Source organism: Nicotiana tabacum, chromosome 4 (assembly GCF_000715075.1).
Source record: "Nicotiana tabacum cultivar K326 chromosome 4, ASM71507v2, whole genome shotgun sequence".
Classification (NCBI taxonomy): Eukaryota; Viridiplantae; Streptophyta; class Magnoliopsida; order Solanales; family Solanaceae; genus Nicotiana; species Nicotiana tabacum.
The window spans coordinates 26,670,808-26,683,376 of record NC_134083.1 but is presented as its reverse complement, the minus strand read 5'-3'; the positions used below and the strand labels follow the sequence as shown (position 1 = coordinate 26,683,376).

General features: G+C 34.4%; 1 long non-coding RNA gene across 1 annotated transcript; it reads right to left on the bottom strand.

The window, feature by feature from the left end:
- Nucleotides 1-11,421: 11,421 nt before the first annotated feature.
- Nucleotides 11,422-12,322, bottom strand: LOC107764807 (uncharacterized). Its single transcript, XR_001643289.2, has 2 exons — nt 12,030-12,322; nt 11,422-11,947 (listed from the first exon to the last, which is right to left on the bottom strand). It is a non-coding gene; the product is annotated as an uncharacterized LOC107764807 (long non-coding RNA).
- Nucleotides 12,323-12,569: the final 247 nt, after the last annotated feature.

Below are 12,569 nucleotides of genomic sequence, written 5' to 3'. Positions count from 1 at the left end.
CATTTCACAGCTTGCCAATGCTCCTTTCCTGGATTATGCATATATCTACTAATAACTCCAACGGCTTGTGAAATGTCAGGTCTCGTACAAACCATTGCATACATCAAGCTACCAACAGCATTTGCGTATGGTACCCTTGACATATACTCATGTTTAGTTTCATCCTTTGGCGACATAGTAGTACTTAGCTTAAAATGGGGAGCAAATGGCGTACTAATTGGCTTAGTCTTCTTATCTATGCCAAAACGCTGTAGTACTCTATTCAAATATTCTTTCTGAGATAAACAGAGTTTCTTTGAACGTCTATCTCTTATTATCTCCATGCCAAGAATTTTCTTTGCCTCGCCCAGATCCTTCATCTCGAACTCCTCCTTCAGTTGAATCTTCAACTTATCAAGTTCTTCCGAATTCTTGGAAGTTATCAACATATCATCAACATATAGGAGAAGATATACAAAGGAACCATCATTAAGTTTGCGCAAATACACACAATGATCGTATTTGCTTCTCTTGTACCCTTGCCGCAACATAAACTTGTCAAATCGCTTGTACCATTGTCTAGAAGATTGTTTCAATCCGTACAACGATTTTTCAAGTTTGCATACCATATTTTCTTTTCCAGCAACTTTGAATCCTTCTGGCTGAGTCATGTAGATTTCCTCCTCCAAGTTTCCATGTAAAAACGCAGTTTTTACATCCATCTGAACTAGTTCCAAATCCAACTGTGCTACCAAAGCCAACATAATTCTAATGGAGGAATGTTTTACAACTGGAGAAAATACTTCATTGTAATCAATTCCCTCCTTTTGAGCATATCCTTTGGCCAACAATCTTGCTTTGTAGCAAACATCTTCTTGGTTAGCAAATCCTTCTTTCTTTGCAAATACCCATTTGCACCCAATTGCTTTCTTTCCCTTCGGGAGATTGGCCAATTTCCATGTATGATTCTGATGAAGGGACTGCATTTCTTCATTCATGGCAATCCTCCACTTATCTTCTTCTGAACTTTGGATTGCGTCTTTATAAGTGGTAGGAACACCATCAGCTACAATTGAGGTTGCACAAGCAACTGTCTCTATGAGACGAACAGGTTTCGTTATTGTCCTTTTTGGCCTGTTGGTTGCTATTGATTCAAGTTGTTGTCGAGGTTCCTGAGTTGGAATCTCCCTCTCTACTGGCTCTTCTTCCTGAGGGTAATCTTCATTTGTTTCCTCCTCTGCTTCTTGCGTAGGAAAAATAAATTTTCCCTCAAACTCCACCTGCTTTGATGCACCACCAGTTTGTTTGACATCTTCAACTGTCACCTTATCTGTTATGGCAGATTCATCAAAGGTAACATCTCTGCTGAATATAATATTCCTTGTCTGTGGACACCATAAGCGGTATCCTTTGACTCCAGAAGTAATCCCCATAAATATAGCCTTCTTTGCTCTCGGATCCAATTTTGACTCTTTCACATGATAGTATGCAATTGAGCCAAACACGTGCAAAGAGTCATAATCTACAGCAGGTTTTCCATACCATTTTTCAAATGGTGTCTTGCCATCAATGGCAGCAGATGGTAGACGATTAATGAGGTGGCATACATATGTAATTGCTTCAGCCCAAAATTCTTTGCCCAAGCCAGCATTGGACAACATATACCGTACCTTCTCCAGTAAAGTCCGGTTCATACGTTCTGCCACTCCATTCTGTTGTGGTGTATGTCTGACAGTGAAGTGTCGGACGATGCCATCATTTTCACAGACCTTATTGAAATGATCATTTTTGTATTCACCTCCATTGTCTGTGCGAATACACTTGATCCTCCTGCCTGTTTGATTCTCCACCATCGTCTTCCATTTGAGAAAAATTCCCAACACTTCATCTTTCCTCTTTATTGTATACACCCACTCTTCGGGAAAAATCATCAACAAAGGTTACAAAATAGTGCTTCCCACCCAATGAAGGTGTTTTGGAAGAACCCCAAACATCAGAGTGTACATAATCCAAAATGCCTTTAGTATTATGGATCGCTGTACCAAATTTAACCCTTGTCTGTTTCCCTTTGACACAATGCTTGCAAAAGTCCAAGTTGCAAGTCTTTACGCCTTTTAACAATCCTTGATTAGATAGAGCTTTCAAGGATTTCCCTCCAGCATGTCCCAAGCGCATGTGCCATAGCCTGGTTGCTTCTGCCTCTTTGTCATCACTGGATGTCACTGTCGCTGTCCCAATAACTGTACTACCACGATAGCGGTACATGTTATTGTTCTTCCGATTGGCCTTCATTACCACTAGTGCACCGGAGCATATTCTCATCACTCCATTTTCTGCAATGATTTTGAACCCTTTTGATTCTAGGGCTCCCACAGAGATGAGATTCTTCTTCAAACTCGGTACATATCGAACATCTGTTAATGTTCTGATCATTCCATCATGGCTCTTTAATCTTATTGAACCAATGCCATATGAGGTAAGAGGGCTGTTATCCGCTGTGTGGATGACTCCATATTCTCCTTCTTGAAAATTCACGAACCAGTCCTTGTTGGGACACATATGATAGCTACAAGCCGAGTCCATCAACCATATGTCTGATGATGTTGATAACTCTGTTGTAACTAATGAGAAGTTTGAATCATCACAATCAGCTACATTTGAATCCATAATGGCTTTTCCATTGTTATGTCTGGCCTTATTCTTCAACTTCGGACAGTCTTTCTTCCAGTGCCCCTTTTCTCGACAAAAGGCACATTCATCTTTGCTGGGTCTAGATCTCGACTTGGATCTTCCCTTCTTAGTCCTCGTTTGATTTTGAGGACGACCTCTCACAATTAGTGCTTCTCCTTCTCCGCCCTTCGGTTTTTCTCCCTTTCTTTGTTCATAGCTGTACAAAGCCGAACAAACTTCTCTGAGAGAAATTTAGTCATTTCCATGGAGTAGAGTAGTTTCAAGGTGCTCGTACTCATTAGGAAGTGACCCCAACAACATCAAGGCCAAGTCACCGTCATCAAAAGTTGCATCCATATTTTGCAAATCTGTGACCAACTTATTAAAACTGGTGATATGTTCATTCATTGTGGTACCAGGAACATAGGTGAAGCGAAACAGTCTCTTCTTCATGTACAATTTATTTTGACTGTTTTTCTTCAAAAATTTATCCTCCAGTGCTTTCCATAATTTATTTGCAGAAGTTTCCTTTGTGTATGAATATTTCTGCTCTCTAGCAAGGTAGGATCGAATGGTACCGCAAGCAACACGATTGATAATTTTCCAATCTTCTTCTCCAATAACATCTGGCTTCTTTTCTTCAATGGCAAGATCTAGCCCTTGTTGAAAAAGAACATCTAGAACCTCGCCTTGCCACATCTCAAAATGTCCTGACCCGTCAAAAATTTCTACCGCAAATTTCGCATTTGACACAATTCTTGTCATAAGCGAAGATGCCAACGATGACGTATTATTGACACTTGATGTAGATTCTTCTTGTTTATCGTCTCCCATTTTGACACAAATATTATTTAGTAGCTGACGACACAAATCAAGATTATTTCCTTTCTGGTGTGGAAGATCAGACTAAGCTGCAACCACAGAGCATACTCAGACAGAAACTTGACTCAGTTACCAAGATAGATCTTTTCTGATGTGGAAGATCAGACTATGCTGCAACCACAGAGCATACTTAGACAGTATCTTGGCTCTGATACCAATTGTTGCGGAAGCCAAATGTATATAGTGTGAATGAGTCACAACTACTATACCAAAAATTATGACAACCACTAAATAATAAACAAGACAATAAGACAACAATAAAAGAACACCAGAATTTACGAGGTTCGGCCAATTTTGCCTACTTCCTCGGACACAATCAATATTTTATTCCACTCCAATTTTACAAGTGAAATAATACTAAAGAGAGAAGATACAAATGCCTTAAGAAGATAAGAAAAAAGGCAAATGAGAGGTGTACTTAAATCCTAAACATTAGGCCTCCTTTTATAGGGTGAAATTCCCATTCAAAATTATCATCCACCGACGTGGGACTTTTGACAATTTCAACATATCAGGTATTGGTTAAAGGGACCAACTGAACAATATATTGTATAAGGCAACTTATTTTGGTAAGTCAAGACATGTGAAAATAATGACCCAGCAAGCACCACAACATATGACTCCATTTATCGAGCAATTCTTGGGTGGAATGCATTTTTCCATCCTAAGTGTTGGTATTTGACACTATAGTACGATATCAACAACTGGAATAAAAGGGGCATGCCCTCCTTCCAAAGTCAAGAGCATTAATTTGCACATATATGCATATAAGCATAAATTGAAAATTTTAGTGTCAACAATGAAGTGAGAATCAAATGTGAGTTAGCTTCTTAATAATACACTGCTCAAAGTAGAACAACTAAGAGTTTAAATATTAATAAGCTCAAGAACATAATTAGAAGATAAAATGCATAGAATTATAAATTGACCGGAGCTGATCTGTCCTTTATGCCCGAGAATTAAAAGTATGAATTTTCTTCTTGTTTAAGTTATTTCAAATTTGAAACTGACCCGCAAAATTATAGTCAGTTTTCTTGGCCTTCTTTTTGAACTTGTAAGAGCTGAATTTATAAATGTCAACAGCCAATCTCAAAGACAGTGCTTGTGAGTTACAAGATTATATATCTCCCTATATAAAAACCAAAGGCGGATCACAACTATACAAAAAAGAAACTCTATTCTTGTAGTGAGTTTATGAACTCTAACATGCCGTATTCGTCTTTTACATCTTAAATGTTGCACCAAAAAGCAAAAACCACAAAATATTGTACTTTGACACTTATTTCTTCGCCATTTCTAGAACAAGTTTTTATATTATATACACACACATAATAAAAATTGTGATTTTTCCAGAAAGATAGTAATAAAAATTGTGACCAAAACTTATAGCGTCAAAAAGTAGTCTCTCGTGGTGGTATTCAGCAATTAATGACTCATCTAGCGCAAAATCTCAAACAGAAAACTCTAGGTTGGGAAAGGGAAAACCCCAACAGATATGAAGGTTCTCGAAGTTAAAACTTATTCTAGTTAACACCTATTTATCATGAAAACTGCTACTCAATGCCAGATTTTCTATCTGTGCAGAGATTCACAACTACTCTCTTCGCTTCATTTTATCTTTCTTTTAAGGTGTTTAAACACTCCTTGACTTGTACACACCAACCATGTAAAGAATTTTCTCACTATCAGCTTACCTTTGCTTGTCCCATATTTACTTGTTATCTTCAAGGTTACAATCCCATTTTTATCGGGGATACAATATCTTTTGGTTAACCTGGTAGTCTGAAAATTCTTTACACGATCGGTGTAAATATAAGTTAAACTATTTAAGTATACTCGTCTAATTGGAACAATAAGGGTAAAAAAAATGACTTTTTTTTTTAACTTCAAAAATTTTAAGCAAATTAGTTAGCTGAAATGACTACATTTAGGACCAAAAGTAGGATTAATTCTAAGGATCTATTTTTGTCGCGCGTATCGTATTATTCCAATTCAACATACCAGAAAATACATTTTAAAAATGCTACAGAAAAGAATGGATTAGCGACACTGACTCAAGGCATACAAACCCCAAAAACTGAATTAATTCTAAGGAACTATTTTTGCAACACCCCCTTTTAAATTTTATGCCTATTTCTCAGGATATATAGAAGAAGGAAAAAAAATAAAAAATCAGCCGCGCGTATCGTATTATTCCAATTCAACATACCAGAAAATACATTTTAAAAATGCTATAGAAAAGATAGGTTTAGCGATACTGACTCAAGGCATACAAACCCCAAAAACTGAACGAAACCTTCAAACATCCATTTTCAGCCACCTCTATACGAACAATGCATCCAGTAAAGAGAAAAAGCTCCAAATCTTACCTAAGCTTTTATTTTTAATTTTTTCATTTTCCTTTAAAATAACCCATATAACATAAACACTCTACTATTAAATGGCATATTTACAACCTTGCCCTTTTAAGTTTTGCTTACAAATCTGCTCACTTTTTGATAAAAAAAGGAAAAGTGAAAGAAAAAGAAACAGAGACACTCATAAATCCACAGTAATCATCTCCAAAAAAAGAATGTCGGCCTTTGCCATTGGAGAAAAACAAAGATGATTAGTGGCTGTGAATGTCACTTAAAAACAAAAGCAAAAGCATGGATTGCATAAATATTCGCTGTGGGAAAACCAAATAAATAGTAAAGAACTAGGGTTTTACCATGTGGGCCTGAAATGCTGCTTTTTTGTTCCTTTTACCTCGGAGAGTGAATGGTCAAATGCGTTCCACGGCGGATCACCGACAAAGAAAAAAAATGCAAGGGTCCTACACAGCACCCAACTTTTGGCCTTTTGAGTATTGACGAATTAATGAGGAAAAAACAAATCACAGCATTTATCTTTGGGACAGTGCCAGTTGAAAACGCCGGTTCATGAGCACTGCATTTAACCGGGCATAATTCGTATTTTCTGGAGAGTGGAGAGACCAGTGAGAGATTCTTTACATTTATTTTCTCGTAGAGGACCTGCACTTTTAATAAATGTTCATTTGCACCTTGTGGTTTTGATAATTACACTTAGACATTTTGCTACTAATTTGGGGCAATATATCCCAAAACTAAAATTGGTTCATTTATTGTCAGTTAGTTATACAAGTGAGAAGTTTTCTATATATATTTATTATTATTATTTTATTATATATAGAAAAGAGAAGAATGGTCGATCAAGGGCAAAATTGCTATTTTAATCTGTCATGCATGGACGATATGGTAAATTTGACTGTTGGGAATCACAAGAATATTTTGACAGTGTCACATGCTCACTCATATCAGATGCATTTTATTTCAACACATTCAACACAAGTCTAGAAGCATCCTTCCTTTCATCATTCCTTTTAATCTCTCTCATTCCATTCCTTCATCACTTTTCAGAATATTCAGTTGCGTATATTCGGTCTACCTCTTTTTCGAAATTTGCCCAAATTTTTTATTCTATTCTTTGACTTCCTAATTTCATGGCTAAAATTCATGGGGGTGTTATTATTTTTTCAGATTTTTAAAGACTACTCTTTCGGTTCTCTTTGTCTTCTCAGTTGGGTGTTACAATTTTAGCTCTGCTTTTGATTTAATTTTTGCCCACATTTCTTCAAGTTTCTGCATCTTCATTTTTTTTGACATTTGTGAAAAATTAAGCTTTATTATATCAGTGGGTTCACACTAAATAGTTTGATGAGTATATATTTGTTTTCTCCTCCTTATATTCATTTTTTACTATATTAAAGAGTTAAGTTCGTCAAATAGATCGGGTACATAGGTTAATTTGAAGACCTTCACGCTTGTACCAGTAAAAAGGATTCCTTATAGCATCTCGCAAATTTGAATCTTTTTCATATTCACCAAAAAACGTGTAGATGAAAAGCTGAATTCTTCCAGTAAATTGGGCGCATTGCTGGTTTGTTTTCTTACTGGAGCAAGAAGTATAAGATGAAAAATGTGGTCGAAAGGCATATAGGATTGCAAGTACTTGGCAATTTCTTGGTCTGCTAAGTGACCTAATTTTCTTAGACATCACAGATGGCTCTCTGAAAATGCTAAAAGATCTCACTAGATCTCATGTTTCCTTATTTAATACTTTATGTAAATAATGGCTTCATTGTGGCTTCTTATTAGGTTGATTGTTGTGTTTGAGGGTATAATAGTAAACAATAGTTGATGTCATGTTCCTTTTGCTTTGGAAAGAAGACATTCCAATTCTCCTAATTTTTGTACATAAAATACAATTACAGTATTTAGAGCCATTTAGCTTCGTAGATTCTTAGTCATTCTTTTTGCCTTGCTCTTTACTTGTTTGCAGGTAAAACTGTCTACCTGATTGTAATCTTGAAATCTTAACGATTAGTCTGCTATTGTATTATTAGAGGTATTACTTACAGGTCATTATACCTTTTTCTATTGGGATATTTTTCTGCATTTCTGCAGTTTTAGTTTTTGTCCTGATTCTGACTTCCTTCTAGCTGTTGTGATAATTTTTTATTGCACTGCAGTTTTTTTACAATTCTATAAATTAAAAGGCCATTTCTCGGAAAAAATATATAAATGAAGACATGCCCAGTGGCTGACCAAAGAGGAAACACGAAATAACTATAAAATACTAAGGCTATACTTATTAGACTATCTAAATGTTATGATTATTTTTTTAGGTCAGTCCGTTGCATTCACAAATGGATCCATCATTATTTCATCATATTTTTCATGATATTCAGAGATACTTAGTTAGATGGATGTATGTTCATTGACATTCACCTGGCTTAGAACAAGTAAGAGGTTTATATATATATATATATATATATATATATATATATATATATATATATATATATATATATATATATATATATATATATATTTCTTTTTCTATTATAGTTTTAGGATTTTTCAGAAGATAATTCAACTTAAGGATTTTGCTCCGCTATATTCGGCAGCAAGTCATATGTTAGCAGAAGGACACAAGTAGCTCATCGACATTAACCGGATGTTAAAATGAGTATTATAGCACGTAGTTTTTTCATGTTAATGGGAGCAACTTAAATAAGTTATAATTTATTGTTTAATTTTATATATGTTATTAAAAGAAATTAATTGTAAATTGTGATCCCAAATATCATTATCTATCCTTGATTAAATGAATATGATGATGATTACTTTACTTATCAAAAAATTTACTAAACACCTACAAATAACAATTTTAAGATTGCAAAGTTGGGCCCGTATACGTGCCCTTTCTCATCTATATTGTGCGGACTCTTCAAAATACGGTCGCACCCGTGTCGGATCCTTAAAAAATACACTACTTTTGGAGGATACAACGCGCACCCAACGATATTTTCGGAGAGTCCGAGCAACATAGGATTTTATTACAATTGCTCACAGAAATCTTAAAGCTAAGGGTGTGGTGGAACATATATCTATGCATAGCATAGTTTCGTTCAAGCTATGAGTTTACTTCTTTTAATTTTAGATCTATAGTTACTCCGAGTCTCTTGTTGTCTGATATACATATATGTCATTATTCACCTGCTCCCTAAGATGTTACTCCCTTAGATGCTGCAAAAAGCTATGGCTATATCTGTTCAATCTTACATCTAAATATCAAATTATACCTTATATCAATTTTTCTTGTGCTTTTTGGTGGCTAACATACCGTGTATGACACATGATCTCTAATTGCACTATGATGAATTAGACACTATTAGTCAGGCATTTCGATGGATCTTTACCTGAAGTTAGACTTTGATAGTTTTGTTCTCTAGGGTGGCACTCTGGTTCTTCGCATAGCTGTTTCATCTGAGAGCACGCTAAATAAGAGCTTTTTACTATTGTATTTTATGTAATTTTGGATCAGACTCATGCTTACAGTGATGATTTCCTTTGATCACTAAAAATTATAAATCTTGAAGACAGTTATTAAATTATCCTTTTCTGTGGTAGTATGAAGCCTCTTTTTAGTAGTAGCCTGCCACTAAATCTAAGCATCCATCAAAGATGTATTATTACAACTGCCAGGTTAAGCATGAAGGAAGATAAGAAGAAAGGATATTCATGAGAGGAAGGTACGAGTATACTAGAAAATTAACATAATATGCTACTCTTTCGGAAGGATTTTCAATTGTTCAAAGTCAAGTTGTTGAAAAAATATGTTGAAGAACTTGTGTAGACTTCTTTGAGTTGAAATATGGTTAATTAAAGTTAAGAGTTACCGTATCAAAAATGAAAAATATATATTGATGCAAAAGTTATGCGAAGAACAAACCAAAAATTTGAGAAAGAAAAATACATATCTCGTAGGCGGAGTGCATCTAAAACATGTGAGGCTCTTGCATAAAATTATACAAAATAGTCATTGATGTTAGTTGGCTGATCAAGCATGAGAAGTTAATCGATTAACTTCTGATTGAAAGCTTCGTATAAGCACCAATTTCTACAGGACTATATCTTGAAAGAGATTACATGTCTGATTGTATAAATTCTCCAATATTTTATGACATCTAAATTGTTTTCATCTATTGATTTTGATAGATACTGAGTATTCATCAAAGAGAAGTTCAAAGGAGTCCCATGGCTGAGGAATGTATTGTGTCAATTTTTGTTTTGTTTCTTTGCTTTGTGCATGCTATCACTGTTCCTTTCTCTAAGTTATGATGCTATTTTGTGTACATTATAAATTCATGAACAGCTGAAATGTAGCCAATAACTGCTGGTCGTAACTTCATTATTTATGCAAACAACAATAAAAATAAAAGAGCAAAGTAACTGATGAGCTGAATATATCCTAAATGTGTGCATTTAATTTAGAATTGAATTTGCTCCGTGGCTATGATATGATTTGAATAGTTAATATAGGTCAGATTCACATGATATACTAGACATTTTGATGACAAAAAATAGTGTATTTTTTGCTGGCGAGTTGGTGGCATGCATGGTGGTTGACAAATATTTTTGCATTACATCATTATAACAACTTTTAGATAGTGCTTGTTTAATCTGATTTGGCTTTCTCTTTTTTGTTGTTGCTCTTTATTTATTTTTAGGTGGTTGTAGAAAGTCATTCTCTTTACATAACAAATAACCCGTTTGTCTAAGCTTGATTATAGAATCAACATTAAAGAATATGTTATCTTTTTGTTCCTTGGTAAATTGTAAATCAGTACAACTATTAGACAGCTGAACTCAAGAAGGTTGATTTGCTCAGCTTATGATAGGATAAATTTATTTGTGCTAAACTGCTGATACCCAGAGACGATAGAAGGCATCATATAAGAAGAACATCCTGCTATTGTATTTTGGTGCTATAATTAATGCTTATCCTTTTTAGTTCATTAGATATAGTACGAGGATAAAGAATGCAAATTCTATTTTTTCCTACTTACAGGTCGCAAAAATTTTGTTTTAAAACTTTTTTTTTAAAAGTAATTCACATTAAGTTGGGCCCGTGCACGGGCCATGCCTCATCTAGTGTTAGTAACAAATTCCTTTGTTGTTAAGAAGTCGACATCAATATCTTAATGTTTAGGAAAAAGTCTTTAATTTTCACTTCAGAGCAATGAAGTGAAATAAGTAAAGGTGGCACACATATATCAATTCTCGTATAGCATGAATATTCCAATATCGAGAAACTGCATGTTATTTTCGGAACGTTCATTTCATGGTGGAAAAGGTACACTGTACTAACTTTTATTCCATTAGTTCCATTTACAATTCACTTTATAAAATGACTAAAATAAGGGTAGAAAAGTGACCGCTTGCGCATATTCGTGTCTATAATTAATAGAAAATGAAAAAAAATCAATTGAAATAAAAGAAACCAGTAAACAAATACCTGGCAGGTCGGATGAATACAATCAAATAAAATATAATTCTGATGCAAAATATTCAAATTCAAAAGTATTCTTAGTTGCATGTATAGCTTTCTGGAGCAGAGATCTAGCAACACATTCTAGGCACATATCATTGATATCGGTAGATGCGGATCTAGGAATTGAAGTGTATGAGTTCCTACTACAATTTCAAGTCAATATATCATAATAACCGAACTAAGGAACAAGTATTAATATTCAACGTATATTTACAAAATAACAAAATTTGTTTTTGGAAAAATAAACTCTCCAAGCCAACAAGGCCCTTTTTCAATGTAATATCTTCTCACTCAGTCACGTAGATTAGGAGGATATTCTCATATTTGTTTTCTTTTACCAGGATCGGGTTCAAGAACATTATCTTTTTTTGACAATTGGGAAGAATTGACATTATTATTAATTATTATTAACCACGGGACATGAAGGAGAGCTTAGTGATGGAGAACTAGAAGTAGAACCTGAAGAGGTTCGAATCTTGAAGAATCGTTTGATCATCTTGACTCTTACTAAAATATCCTACAAATCATAAGAAACAAATTAAATATTGTATAAGAGGAAAACAATTAAAAAAGGAGGAGGAGGAGGGAGATCGAAATACCTGTTGCAATGGAGTGACAGTAAGTGAAGAAGTTAAAACCATCACAAAAGTTTTTACTTTGAGTGGCAGCCTAAACGTTAAAACATTGAAGGACTGCAAAATTTTAAAACCCTTAACTTTTTTTTTGGAAAGTTTGAATTGAGATTTGGGTGAAAGAAGTTTGAGAAACCCTTTTTAGTGGTTGTTGACTTGTATCCCTTTTAGTTTGAGTCAAGTCTTTGTTATTATTATTTTAATTAAAAAAATAGAGTAAAGTTAAAAGCTAGCTGTAACTCACAAATAAAGGTGCATAAAACTTTGTACCAAAAAATCGCAAGAAAAAGTAAAGTTAAAGGCTAAAAGTTGTAACTCACAAGAAAAAGTAAAGCAGATGAGATTTGATGTTACATTGTGGGTTACGGAAAAATCAATTTGTGTTTCACGCCTTACCATTGAACCAGCAAAAGATTATGTAAATAGGTTCCCATATAAATATTGTTATATATTTAATAAATTTTTTAATACAAATATATAATTTAGGCAAAAATTATTAGATCCCGG